At 31.3% G+C, this 15,956-nt stretch overlaps 3 non-coding genes across 3 annotated transcripts; all 3 read right to left on the reverse strand.

Moving 5' to 3' along the window:
• Window positions 1-3,227: 3,227 nt before the first annotated feature.
• On the reverse strand, window positions 3,228-7,171 carry LOC137577959 (large subunit ribosomal RNA). The gene has a single exon (XR_011032514.1). It is a non-coding gene; the product is annotated as a large subunit ribosomal RNA (ribosomal RNA).
• Window positions 7,172-7,506: 335 nt separating this feature from the next.
• On the reverse strand, window positions 7,507-7,685 carry LOC137577926 (5.8S ribosomal RNA). Its single transcript, XR_011032503.1, has one exon. It is a non-coding gene; the product is annotated as a 5.8S ribosomal RNA (ribosomal RNA).
• Window positions 7,686-8,292: 607 nt separating this feature from the next.
• Window positions 8,293-10,285, reverse strand: LOC137577953 (small subunit ribosomal RNA). The gene has a single exon (XR_011032513.1). It is a non-coding gene; the product is annotated as a small subunit ribosomal RNA (ribosomal RNA).
• Window positions 10,286-15,956: the final 5,671 nt, after the last annotated feature.

Below are 15,956 nucleotides of genomic sequence, written 5' to 3' on the forward strand. Positions count from 1 at the left end.
CCCATATGATATGGATGTTCCCATATGATAAATGGGCAAAATTTATATTTTTAATATTAAGTAAAATTTTTTTTCATATAAATGGGATAATAAATAAATCCCATACGTTATGATATTTTTTCATATGATATGAGATATTTATACAAAATGCATATCCCATATGATATGGAAGTTCCCATATGATATTGAAATTTTTTTCATATAAATGAGATAATAAATAAATCCCATACGTTATGATATTTTTTCATATGATATGAGATATTTATACAAAATGCATATCCCATATGATATGGATGTTCCCATATGATATTGAAATTTTTTTCATATAAATGGGATAATAAATAAATCCCATACGTTATGATATTTTTTCATATGATATGAGATGTTCATACGATATGCATTTCCCATATGATATGGATGTTCCCATATGATAAGTGGGCATAATTTATATTTTTAATATTGAGTAAAATTTTTTTCATATAAATGGTATAATAAATAAATCCCATACGTTATGATATTTTTTCATATGATATGAGATATTTATACAAAATGCATATCCCATATGATATTGAAATTTTTTTCATATAAATGGGATAATAAATAAATCCCATACGTTATGATATTTTTTCATATGATATGAGATATTTATACAAAATGCATATCCCATATGATATGGATGTTCCCATATGATATTGAAATTTTTTTCATATAAATGGGATAATAAATAAACCCCATACGTTATGATATTTTTTCATATGATATGAGATATTTATACGATATGCATATCCCATATGATATGGATGTTCCCATATGATAAATGGGCAAAATAAATATTTTCAATATTGAGTAAAATTTTTTTTCATATAAATGGGATAATAAATAAATCCCATACGTTATGATATTTTTTCATATGATATGAGATGTTCATACGATATGCATATCCCATATGATATGGATGTTCCCATATGATAAATGGGCAAAATTTATATTTTTAATATTAAGTAAAATTTTTTTTCATATAAATGGGATAATAAATAAATCCCATACGTTATGATATTTTTTCATATGATATGAGATATTTATACAAAATGCATATCCCATATGATATGGAAGTTCCCATATGATATTGAAATTTTTTTCATATAAATGAGATAATAAATAAAACCCATACGTTATGATATTTTTTCATATGATATGAGATATTTATACAAAATGCATATCCCATATGATATGGATGCTCCCATATGATATTGAAATTTTTTTCATATAAATGGGATAATAAATAAATCCCATACGTTATGATATTTTTTCATATGATATGAGATGTTCATACGATATGCATTTCCCATATGATATGGATGTTCCCATATGATAAATGGGCAAAATTTATATTTTTAATATTGAGTAAAATTTTTTTTCATATAAATGGTATAATAAATAAATCCCATACGTTATGATATTTTTTCATATGATATGAGATATTTATACAAAATGCATATCCCATATGATATTGAAATTTTTTTCATATAAATGGGATAATAAATAAATCCCATACGTTATGATATTTTTTTCATATGATATGAGATATTTATACAAAATGCATATCCCATATGATATTGAAATTTTTTCATATAAATGGGATAATAAATAAATCCCATACGTTATGATATTTTTTCATATGATATGAGATATTTATACAAAATGCATATCCCATATGATATGGAAGTTCCCATATGATATTGAAATTTTTTTCATATAAATGGTATAATAAATAAATCCCATACGTTATGATATTTTTTTCATATGATATGAGATATTTATACAAAATGCATATCCCATATGATATTGAAATTTTTTTCATATAAATGGGATAATAAATAAATCCCATACGTTATGATATTTTTTCATATGATATGAGATATTTATACAAAATGCATATCCCATATGATATGGATGTTCCCATATGATAAATGGGCAAAATTAATATTTTTAATAGTGAGTACAATTTTTTTTCATATAAATGGGATAATAAATAAATCCCATACGTTATGATATTTTTTTCATATGATATGAGATATTCATACAATATGCATATCCCATATATGGATGTTCCCACTTTTTTTCAATATAATGAGGAGATAATAAATACGGAAGAATTTGTAATCCACATTTTATTGCATCACTAAAAAGATTACGATTCATTTGGCTACATTATGACGATCACAGTTGAAACCGCCATTTTCGTTCTTTTAAGTTATATACTTATAATAATTTTATTTTCCCTTTGTAATAGGGACAGTAGGAATCTCTTAAAATACATATGTTGCGTCACTAAAATGATGACGATTCATTTGGGTACATTATGACGATCACAGTTGAAACCGCCATTTTCGTTCTTTTAAGTTATATACTTATAATAATTTTATTTTCCCTTTTTAATAGGGACAGTAGGAATCTCTTAAAATACATATGTTGCGTCACTAAAATGATGACGATTCATTTGGGTACATTATGACGATCACAGTTGAAACCGCCATTTTCGTTCTTTTAAGTTATATACTTATAATAATTATATTTTCCCTTTGTAATAGGGACAGTAGGAATCTCTTAAAATACATATGTTGCGTCACTAAAATGATGACGATTCATTTGGGTACATTATGACGATCACAGTTGGAACCGCCGATTTCGTTCTTTTAAGTTATATACTTATAATAATTTTATTTTCCCTTTTTAATAGGGACAGTAGGAATCTCTTAAAATACATATGTTGCGTCACTAAAATGATGACGATTCATTTGGGTACATTATGACGATCACAGTTGGAACCGCCGTTTTCGTTCTTTTAAGTTATATACTTATAATAATTTTATTTTCCCTTTTTAATAGGGACAGTAGGAATCTCTTAAAATACATATGTTGCGTCACTAAAATGATGACGATTCATTTGGGTACATTATGACGATCACAGTTGGAACCGCCGTTTTCGTTCTTTTAAGTTATATACTTATAATAATTTTATTTTCCCTTTTTAATAGGGACAGTAGGAATCTCTTAAAATACATATGTTGCGTCACTAAAATGATGACGATTCATTTGGGTACATTATGACGATCACAGTTGGAACCGCCGTTTTCGTTCTTTTAAGTTATATACTTATAATAAATAATAATACTTATTATATGAAATACTCTCCATATAATAAAAATACATCGGCAATTTAAAAATCGAATCATCAAGCAAAGGATAAGCTTCAGTGGATCGCAGTATGGCAGCTGCTCAACCACTTACAACACCTTGCCTGTTACAAAAGTCGTTTACAATTGATTCTAGGCTTTGTCATTGTATTAAATAATGTTTTAATAAGTAACTAGCGCGGCATCAGGTGATCGAAGATCCTCCCAATTTACTATGTTACAAATAACATTGGCATCACATCCATTGTCGTTTATAAAATAAACTTTTAATGGTTTAGAAGCCATACAATGCAAATTGCCCCTTATTTATCATTGCAGTCCAGCACGGATACGACCTTAGAGGCGTTCAGGCATAATCCAACGGACGTAGCGTCATACCACTGTTCGCTCGAACAAGTATTGTGCCATTGGTCCGTACCTGCGGTTCCTCTCGTACTACGCAGGAATGCTGTCGCAACAACGTTTTGTCATTAGTAGGGTAAAACTAACCTGTCTCACGACGGTCTAAACCCAGCTCACGTTCCCTTGCATGGGTGAACAATCCAACGCTTGGTGAATTTTGCTTCACAATGATAGGAAGAGCCGACATCGAAGGATCAAAAAGCGACGTCGCTATGAACGCTTGGCCGCCACAAGCCAGTTATCCCTATGGTAACTTTTCTGACACCTCTTGTTAAAAACTCTTTAAACCAAAAGGATCGATAGGCCGAGCTTTTGCTGTCCCTGTGTGTACTGAACACCGAGATCAAGTCAGCATTTGCCCTTTTGCTCTATGTGTGGTTTCTGTCCGCACTGAGCTGGCCTTGGGACACCTCCGTTATTATTTGAGAGATGTACCGCCCCAGTCAAACTCCCTACCTGGCAATGTCCTTGAATTGGATCATACCTGAGTAATTGGAGTTATACCAAAAATTTCAAATTGAAAATACATAAATGCAATCTCTCATTAAAGAATTTGTTTGCGATTATATAACAAACTCGTGATACTTTGATCAAGAAGCTTGCATCAAAACCCAATACCATAAGATATAATAAATATATCCGTATAATGGCTAGGAAATGATACACGTTCCATTTAATCAAGTAAGTAAGGAAACAATAAGAGTAGTGGTATTTCATTGGCGATATCAAACACAAGGAATAATATCTCCCACTTATTCTACACCTCTTATGTCTCCTTACACTGCCAGATTAGAGTCAAGCTCAAAAGGGTCTTCTTTCCCCGCTAATTATTCCAAGCCCGTTCCCTTGGCTGTGGTTTCGCTAGATAGTAGATAGGGACAGTAGGAATCTCGTTAATCCATTCATGCGCGTCACTAATTAGATGACGAGGCATTTGGCTACCTTAAGAGAGTCATAGTTACTCCCGCCGTTGACCCGCGCTTACTTGAATTTCTTCACTTTGACATTCAGAGCACTGGGCAGAAATCACATTGTGTCAACACCCGCTAGGGCCATCACAATGCTTTGTTTTAATTAGACAGTCGGATTCCCCAAGTCCGTGCCAGTTCTGAATTGATTGTTAATTGATAATCGTTATAATTTAAAAGAACTAATTAAAATTAATTAGTATTCTTAAAAATTTTAGCAAGAAAGTTCCACAATTGGCTACGTAACTAACTATCCGGGGAACAAATAACTATCATAAATGATAGAAACTCTATTTACCCAGAACGAGCACATAAACCATGTTATTGTTTCCCAATCAAGCCCGACTATCTCAATCTTCAGAGCCAATCCTTATCCCGAAGTTACGGATCTAATTTGCCGACTTCCCTTACCTACATTATTCTATCGACTAGAGACTCTTCACCTTGGAGACCAGCTGCGGATATTGGTACGGCCTGTTGAGAAGTTTGCGTATCCCCACCATAAATTTTCAAGGTCCGAGGAGAAAATATCGACACAACAGTATATGTCATGCTCTTCTAGCCCATCTACCATATCTCTCTGCGAAAGACTTCCATGGTAGTACGGCTATAAAACAGAAAAGAAAACTCTTCCGATACCTCTCGACGGCTTCTTTATGGTCGTTCCTGTTGCCAGGATGAGCACGAGGCCCATATTTAATAACAAACGGATACTCAACAGGTTACGGAATTGGAACCGTATTCCCTTTCGTTCAAAATTATTCAAGTGTTTTACTTTAGATTAATTTATTTGACATATTTAAAACTTGAAAATTTTCGGCTTTCGCCTTGAACTTAGGACCGACTAACTCGTGATCAACCACTGTTCACACGAAACCCTTCTCCACTTCAGTCCTCCAAGGTCTCATTCGATTATTTGCTACTACCACCAAGATCTGTACCAATGGCGGCTCCATGCAGGCTTACGCCAAACACTTCTAAGCACACCATTGTACCTTCCTACTCACTAAAGTTTCAAAATTTATATTATAAATAATATAAATCATCTACTTTAGCGGTAATGTATAGGTATACAACTTAAGCGCCATCCATTTTAAGGGCTAGTTGCTTCGGCAGGTGAGTTGTTACACACTCCTTAGCGGATTTCGACTTCCATGATCACCGTCCTGCTGTTTTAAGCAACCAACGCCTTTCATGGTTTCTGTATGAGTTGTTAATTTGGGCACCGTAACATTACGTTTGGTTCATCCCACAGCGCCAGTTCTGCTTACCAAAAGTGGCCCACTGGGCACAATATATCATAACCTTAAACTTCATATCAAGAAAGTTAAGGTTCTTACCCATTTAAAGTTTGAGAATAGGTTAAGATCGTTTCGACCCTAAGGCCTCTAATCATTCGCTTTACCAGATAAGATTATTTTATATAACATTTAAATGCACCAGCTATCCTGAGGGAAACTTCGGAAGGAACCAGCTACTAGATGGTTCGATTGGTCTTTCGCCCCTATACTCAATTCTGACAATCGATTTGCACGTCAGAACTGTTTCGGTCTTCCATCAGGGTTTCCCCTGACTTCAACCTGATCAAGTATAGTTCACCATCTTTCGGGTCACAGCATATATGCTCAAGGTACGTTCCAGTTAGAGGTATAAATAATATAAATATCATTATACATAACTATATAGAACGCCCCGGGATTGTGTTAATTAACTATAAATAGTTAAAAAACTAATCCCATTATTAGTCAAGTTAATTATGCTATTAGGTTTATATCCCAATAACTTGCACATATGTTAGACTCCTTGGTCCGTGTTTCAAGACGGGTCCCGAAGGTATCCTGAATCTTTCGCATTGTTAATCATACAAGTGCATATAATAAACACAGAAAATCAATGATAATCATGCTATTATATAATTCCGAAAAATTAACGCACTGTATTCATATAAATCTATCAACACTTTATCAAATTAATGACATTTATTCTATGTTAAAATGCAAGCAAAATAATTTAAATAAACTATAAGTCATATTTTATGATAAATTTGGTTCATGTTAATAGATTACAATGTCCTTATATGGAAAAAATGCACACTATTATTATAATATTATTGAAATATTACAACTCTAATGATGAATTTTCCATAATGGATATTCAGGTTCATCGGGCTTAACCTCTAAGCAGTTTCACGTACTATTTAACTCTCTATTCAGAGTTCTTTTCAACTTTCCCTCACGGTACTTGTTTACTATCGGTCTCATGGTTATATTTAGTTTTAGATGGAGTTTACCACCCACTTAGTGCTGCACTATCAAGCAACACGACTCTTTGGAAACACCATCTAGTAATCATTAACGTTATACGGGCCTGGCACCCTCTATGGGTAAATGGCCTCATTTAAGAAGGACTTAAATCGTTAATTTCTCATACTAGAATATTGATGCTCCATACACTGCATCTCACATTTGCCATAAAGACAAAGTGACTTAGTGCTGAACTATTTTCTTTTCGCTCGCCGCTACTAAGAAAATCCTTGTTAGTTTCTTTTCCTCCCCTAATTAATATGCTTAAATTCAGGGGGTAGTCCCATATGAGTTGAGGTTGTATATACACACAAATATATTATTAAATATATTAAAACCATTGTAAATTTCTAATTTAAGTGAAGAATAATATTATGACAATTGTTTTTCATTTCATATCATTAATAAGAGGCAATTCTAGATTAAAATTTTATATTTTTTATGCTAAACATTCCTCAGTATCATTTGATTTGAAAAAGAAAATTATACATCTTCATTTTTCTCATACATATGAGAGCCAATGTGTTTCAATTATTATTAATATTATGAATATACATATATATATATATCCAATAATATACCATATGCTTTAATATTTCGTAAAATACTAAAACAACTTATTTAGCATAGTCTTACAACCCTCAACCATATGTAGTCCAAGCAGCACTCTAAAATTAATTAAAGTACCATAACAGCATGGACTGCGATATGCGTTCAAAATGTCGATGTTCATGTGTCCTGCAGTTCACACGATGACGCACAGTTTGCTGCGTTCTTCATCGACCCATGAGCCGAGTGATCCACCGCTTAGAGTGATTAATAAATTGTTTGTTTATTTCATTACGTCAATAATATTTTTATTGAAAGAAATTAAAAATACACCATTTTACTGGCATATATCAATTCCTTCAATAAAATCTTAACCCAAACGAATGCTGCGAAATGTCTTAGTTAACATAAATGATTGAATACTGGACTTGATAATTTATAAAAGATGATAAATTTTGTAAGCGATCAAATTATGTAAAACGTTAACCTTAAATGCAGGTACAACATTGTACATTTGGGATGTTGCTTTAACCATTGAATGCCCAAACCAATAATGGCCAATACAATACGCAACGCCTGTATATTATGGTACATATACACGCAAATAAATAAGATATACAAAAATCATTTTCAATCTCCGATCGGAATACATAATTTTTATTTATGGCTGGCAAAACACCATAATTTAAAGAGTTTTAGCATATTTTGCTACCGTCCGTCAATTGTTGTTTAATTTTATACTCTTTTTTTTTTATCCTTGGGTAAATAGGATAGAATTTAGTTCTTATGCTCTCATCTTAAATTTCATTTTCATCTTATATATCTTATAATAATTTGGAATTTATTTATTTTAATAACGGTTGGAAAATACAATAATGATCCTTCCGCAGGTTCACCTACGGAAACCTTGTTACGACTTTTACTTCCTCTAAATAATCAAGTTCGGTCAACTTTTGCGAAACAACCGTAACACGCAAGGCGTCACAGTGATCACGTCCGGAGACCTCACTAAATAATTCAATCGGTAGTAGCGACGGGCGGTGTGCACAAAGGGCAGGGACGTAATCAATGCGAGTTAATGACTCACACTTACTAGGAATTCCAAGTTCATGTGAACAGTTTCAGTTCACAATCCCAAGCATGAAAGTGGTTCAGCGGTTTACCCGGACCTCTCGGTCTAGGAAATACACGTTGATACTTTCATTGTAGCGCGTGCAGCCCAGGACATCTAAGGGCATCACAGACCTGTTATTGCTCAATCTCATTATTGCTAGACGCAATTTGTCCATTTAAGAAGCTAGTGTCCTTATAATGGGACAAACCAACAGGTACGGCTCCACTTATATAAACACATTCAAACACAATAAACATTTTACTGCTACCATGAATGAAGGCAATATAAGCTTCAACACCATAATCCTGAAGATATCTATTTAATATATTTGAGTCTCGTTCGTTATCGGAATTAACCAGACAAATCACTCCACGAACTAAGAACGGCCATGCACCACCACCCATAGATTCGAGAAAGAGCTATCAATCTGTCTTACACACTTATGTTCGGACCTGGTAAGTTTTCCCGTGTTGAGTCAAATTAAGCCGCAGGCTCCACTCCTGGTGGTGCCCTTCCGTCAATTCCTTTAAGTTTCAGCTTTGCAACCATACTTCCCCCGGAGCCCAAAAGCTTTGGTTTCCCGGGAAGCGACTGAGAGAGCCATAAAAGTAGCTACACCCAATTGCTAGCTGGCATCGTTTATGGTTAGAACTAGGGCGGTATCTGATCGCCTTCGAACCTCTAACTTTCGTTCTTGATTAATGAAAACATCTTTGGCAAATGCTTTCGCTTAAGTTAGTCTTACGACGGTCCAAGAATTTCACCTCTCGCGTCGTAATACTAATGCCCCCAAACTGCTTCTATTAATCATTACCTCTTGATCTGAAAACCAATGAAAGCAGAACAGAGGTCTTATTTCATTATCCCATGCACAGAATATTCAGGCATTTGAAGCCTGCTTTAAGCACTCTAATTTGTTCAAAGTAATTGTACCGGCCCACAAAAACACTCGATGAAGAGCACTAATGTAGGTTTTTAAATAGGAGGAATATATAAAAAAGTACAAGTACTTAATTACATATAAGAACTCCACCGATAATACGCTTACATACATAAAGGTATAGTACTAACTACAAATGTATGTTGTACTACCCGTATGAAGCACAAGTTCAACTACGAACGTTTTAACCGCAACAACTTTAATATACGCTATTGGAGCTGGAATTACCGCGGCTGCTGGCACCAGACTTGCCCTCCAATTGGTCCTTGTTAAAGGATTTAAAGTGTACTCATTCCAATTACAGGGCCTCGGATATGAGTCCTGTATTGTTATTTTTCGTCACTACCTCCCCGAGCTGGGAGTGGGTAATTTACGCGCCTGCTGCCTTCCTTAGATGTGGTAGCCGTTTCTCAGGCTCCCTCTCCGGAACCGAACCCTGATTCCCCGTTACCCGTTGCAACCATGGTAGTCCTAGATACTACCATCAAAAGTTGATAGGGCAGACATTTGAAAGATCTGTCGTCGGTACAAGACCATACGATCTGCATGTTATCTAGAGTTCAACCAATATAACGATCAATTGATCGCTTGGTTTTAGTCTAATAAAAGCACACGTCCCAAAAGGTCCGTGTTTTAATTGCATGTATTAGCTCTAGAATTACCACAGTTATCCAAGTAACTGTTAACGATCTAAGGAACCATAACTGATATAATGAGCCTTTTGCGGTTTCACTTTTAATTCGTGTGTACTTAGACATGCATGGCTTAATCTTTGAGACAAGCATATAACTACTGGCAGGATCAACCAGAATAATGTTATTATTTAATGTGTTGTTAAAAACATGAATATATGAATTTAGACAAACGCATATTTTAAAATATTTAAAGATACTTGACAATATTATATATTTTTCAATAAAATAAAATATATTATTTGTGGTAACATTTTACGAATACGGCCAAAATTTAATAGCGTTCATTTTCGTTTTTCATTAATTGTATAAATTTTCAATAATAATGATCAAAAATATCTTTATTTTTACACTTACAAAATATATAATCACATTTGCTTTAATTTTGTTTATTTTCAAATAAAATAAACATTTGTATTTTGATATTAAATTTAAAATTTAAATAGAAATTGATATTTAATGTGTGATTTTATATATTAAGTAAAACCATCACTCAAATTTAATGTGACGAATGTTTTTTAATTATAAGGAAAAGTTAATTCAATAAAAATGACTTGATTTTAATAAAAAAAAATAATAATTTTGCTCTATATAAAAGATCAATTAGTTAATTTGCGAACATAACAAGATTTATGACGCAATTCTCATATTTACCTTTTTATATAAAAAGGTTAAAGATTATGAACAATTAAACTAAGAACTAATTTAATGCTCATAATCTTTATTTTGTATTAACGATAAATCCAAATATAACCAGTGAATAAACTTCAGCAGAGAGAACGCTCCTAAGACCGTTTCATCATACACCTTGGAATACCTTGGTAGGCTTTTTCATTATCTTTTTATTTGATATATTAAATTTGAAGTAGAGCATAACCTTCAATTAGTCTGAACAACCACTGTTCATCATGAGTAGGTTTTGTGACACGCTTTCTCGAAATCGCCCATTTATGTTTGAAGGTACCACTCAACAATAATTTTTCATATGTATTTTTATAAATACCATTAAACTTCATTATAATATATAAATAAATTGACATTGCCGATTATAAATGCATAAGACATATGTATTTGAGAACTGTACCGATATTACATATGACTGACCATGCTCGACATCACACCACCTAAGTAGGTTTTGTGCCACGCTTTCTCGAAATCGCCCATTTATGTTTGAAGGTACCACTCAACAATAATTTTTCATATGTATTTTTATAAATACCATTAAACTTCATTATAATATATAAATAAATTGACATTGCCGATTATAAATGCATAAGACATATGTATTTGAGAACTGTACCGATATTACATATGACTGACCATGCTCGACATCACACCACCTAAGTAGGTTTTGTGCCACGCTTTCTCGAAATCGCCCATTTATGTTTGAAGGTACCACTCAACAATAATTTTTCATATGTATTTTTATAAATACCATTAAACTTCATTATAATATATAAATAAACTGACATTGCCGATTATAAATGCATAAGACATATGTATTTGAGAACTGTACCGATATTACATATGACTGACCATGCTCGACATCACACCACCTAAGTAGGTTTTGTGCCACGCTTTCTCGAAATCGCCCATTTATGTTTGAAGGTACCACTCAACAATAATTTTTCATGTGTATTTTTATAAATACCATTAAACTTCATTATAATATATAAATAAATTGACATTGCCGATTATAAATGCATAAGACATATGTATTTGAGAACTGTACCGATATTACATATGACTGACCATGCTCGACATCACACCACCTAAGTAGGTTTTGTGCCACGCTTTCTCGAAATCGCCCATTTATGTTTGAAGGTACCACTCAACAATAATTTTTCATATGTATTTTTATAAATACCATTAAACTTCAATATAATATATAAATAAACTGACATTGCCGATTATAAATGCATAAGACATATGTATTTGAGAACTGTACCGATATTACATATGACTGACCATGCTCGACATCACACCACCTAAGTAGGTTTTGTGCCACGCTTTCTCGAAATCGCCCATTTATGTTTGAAGGTACCACTCAACAATAATTTTTCATATGTATTTTTATAAATACCATTAAACTTCATTATAATATATAAATAAATTGACATTGCCGATTATAAATGCATAAGACATATGTATTTGAGAACTGTACCGATATTACATATGACTGACCATGCTCGACATCACACCACCTAAGTAGGTTTTGTGCCACGCATTCTCGAAATCGCCCATTTATGTGTGAAGGTACCGCTCAATAATAAATTAACATTTTTTTTTATAAATATGTTTTTATACGATATGCATATCCCATATGATATGGATGATCCCATATGATAAATGGGCAAAATTTATATTTTTAATATTGAGTAAAATTTTTTTCATATAAATGGGATAATAAATAAGCCCCATACGTTATGATATTTTTTTCATATGATATGAGATATTTATACGATATGCATATCCCATATGATATGGATGTTCCCATATGATAAATGGGCAAAATAAATATTTTCAATACTGAGTAAAATTTTTTTTCATATAAATGGGATAATAAATAAATCCCATACGTTATGATATTTTTTCATATGATATGAGATGTTCATACGATATGCATATCCCATATGATATGGATGTTCCCATATGATAAATGGGCAAAATTTATATTTTTAATATTAAGTAAAATTTTTTTTCATATAAATGGGATAATAAATAAATCCCATACGTTATGATATTTTTTCATATGATATGAGATATTTATACAAAATGCATATCCCATATGATATGGAAGTTCCCATATGATATTGAAATTTTTTTCATATAAATGAGATAATAAATAAATCCCATACGTTATGATATTTTTTCATATGATATGAGATATTTATACAAAATGCATATCCCATATGATATGGATGTTCCCATATGATATTGAAATTTTTTTCAAATAAATGGGATAATAAATAAATCCCATACGTTATGATATTTTTTCATATGATATGAGATGTTCATACGATATGCATTTCCCATATGATATGGATGTTCCCATATGATAAGTGGGCATAATTTATATTTTTAATATTGAGTAAAATTTTTTTTCATATAAATGGTATAATAAATAAATCCCATACGTTATGATATTTTTTCATATGATATGAGATATTTATACAAAATGCATTTCCCATATGATATTGAAATTTTTTTCATATAAATGGGATAATAAATAAATCCCATACGTTATGATATTTTTTCATATGATATGAGATATTTATACAAAATGCATATCCCATATGATATGGATGTTCCCATATGATATTGAAATTTTTTTCATATAAATGGGATAATAAATAAGCGCCATACGTTATGATATTTTTTTCATATGATATGAGATATTTATACGATATGCATATCCCATATGATATGGATGTTCCCATATGATAAATGGGCAAAATAAATATTTTCAATATTGAGTAAAATTTTTTTCATATAAATGGGATAATAAATAAATCCCATACGTTATGATATTTTTTCATATGATATGAGATGTTCATACGATATGCATATCCCATATGATATGGATGTTCCCATATGATAAATGGGCAAAATTTATATTTTTAATATTAAGTAAAATTTTTTTTCATATAAATGGGATAATAAATAAATCCCATACGTTATGATATTTTTTCATATGATATGAGATATTTATACAAAATGCATATCCCATATGATATGGAAGTTCCCATATGATATTGAAATTTTTTTCATATAAATGAGATAATAAATAAAACCCATACGTTATGATATTTTTTCATATGATATGAGATATTTATACAAAATGCATATCCCATATGATATGGATGCTCCCATATGATATTGAAATTTTTTTCATATAAATGGGATAATAAATAAATCCCATACGTTATGATATTTTTTCATATGATATGAGATGTTCATACGATATGCATTTCCCATATGATATGGATGTTCCCATATGATAAATGGGCAAAATTTATATTTTTAATATTGAGTAAAATTTTTTTTCATATAAATGGTATAATAAATAAATCCCATACGTTATGATATTTTTTCATATGATATGAGATATTTATACAAAATGCATATCCCATATGATATTGAAATTTTTTTCATATAAATGGGATAATAAATAAATCCCATACGTTATGATATTTTTTTCATATGATATGAGATATTTATACAAAATGCATATCCCATATGATATTGAAATTTTCTTCATATAAATGGGATAATAAATAAATCCCATACGTTATGATATTTTTTCATATGATATGAGATATTTATACAAAATGCATATCCCATATGATATGGAAGTTCCCATATGATATTGAATTTTTTTTCATATAAATGGTATAATAAATAAATCCCATACGTTATGATATTTTTTTCATATGATATGAGATATTTATACAAAATGCATATCCCATATGATATTGAAATTTTTTTCATATAAATGGGATAATAAATAAATCCCATACGTTATGATATTTTTTTCATATGATATGAGATATTTATACAAAATGCATATCCCATATGATATGGATGTTCCCATATGATAAATGGGCAAAATTAATATTTTTAATAGTGAGTACAATTTTTTTTCATATAAATGGGATAATAAATAAATCCCATACGTTATGATATTTTTTTCATATGATATGAGATATTCATACAATATGCATATCCCATATATGGATGTTCCCACTTTTTTTCAATATAATGAGGAGATAATAAATACGGAAGAATTTGTAATCCACATTTTATTGCATCACTAAAAAGATTACGATTCATTTGGCTACATTATGACGATCACAGTTGAAACCGCCATTTTCGTTCTTTTAAGTTATATACTTATAATAATTTTATTTTCCCTTTGTAATAGGGACAGTAGGAATCTCTTAAAATACATATGTTGCGTCACTAAAATGATGACGATTCATTTGGGTACATTATGACGATCACAGTTGAAACCGCCATTTTCGTTCTTTTAAGTTATATACTTATAATAATTTTATTTTCCCTTTTTAATAGGGACAGTAGGAATCTCTTAAAATACATATGTTGCGTCACTAAAATGATGACGATTCATTTGGGTACATTATGACGATCACAGTTGAAACCGCCATTTTCGTTCTTTTAAGTTATATACTTATAATAATTATATTTTCCCTTTGTAATAGGGACAGTAGGAATCTCTTAAAATACATATGTTGCGTCACTAAAATGATGACGATTCATTTGGGTACATTATGACGATCACAGTTGGAACCGCCGATTTCGTTCTTTTTAAGTTATATACTTATAATAATTTTATTTTCCCTTTTTAATAGGGACAGTAGGAATCTCTTAAAATACATATGTTGCGTCACTAAAATGATGACGATTCATTTGGGTACATTATGACGATCACAGTTGGAACCGCCGTTTTCGTTCTTTTAAGTTATATACTTATAATAATTTTATTTTCCCTTTTTAATAGGGACAGTAGGAATCTCTTAAAATACATATGTTGCGTCACTAAAATGATGACGATTCATTTGGGTACATTATGACGATCACAGTTGGAACCGCCGTTTTCGTTCTTTTAAGTTATATACTTATAATAATTTTATTTTCCCTTTTTAATAGGGACAGTAGGAATCTCTTAAAATACATATGTTGCGTCACTAAAATGATGACGATTCATTTGGGTACATTATGACGATCACAGTTGGAACCGCCGTTTTCGTTCTTTTAAGTTATATACTTA

This window comes from Drosophila tropicalis, unplaced genomic scaffold, assembly GCF_018151085.1.
Source record: "Drosophila tropicalis isolate 14030-0801.00 unplaced genomic scaffold, ASM1815108v1 contig_119, whole genome shotgun sequence".
In the NCBI taxonomy this organism is placed as follows: Eukaryota; Metazoa; Arthropoda; class Insecta; order Diptera; family Drosophilidae; genus Drosophila; species Drosophila tropicalis.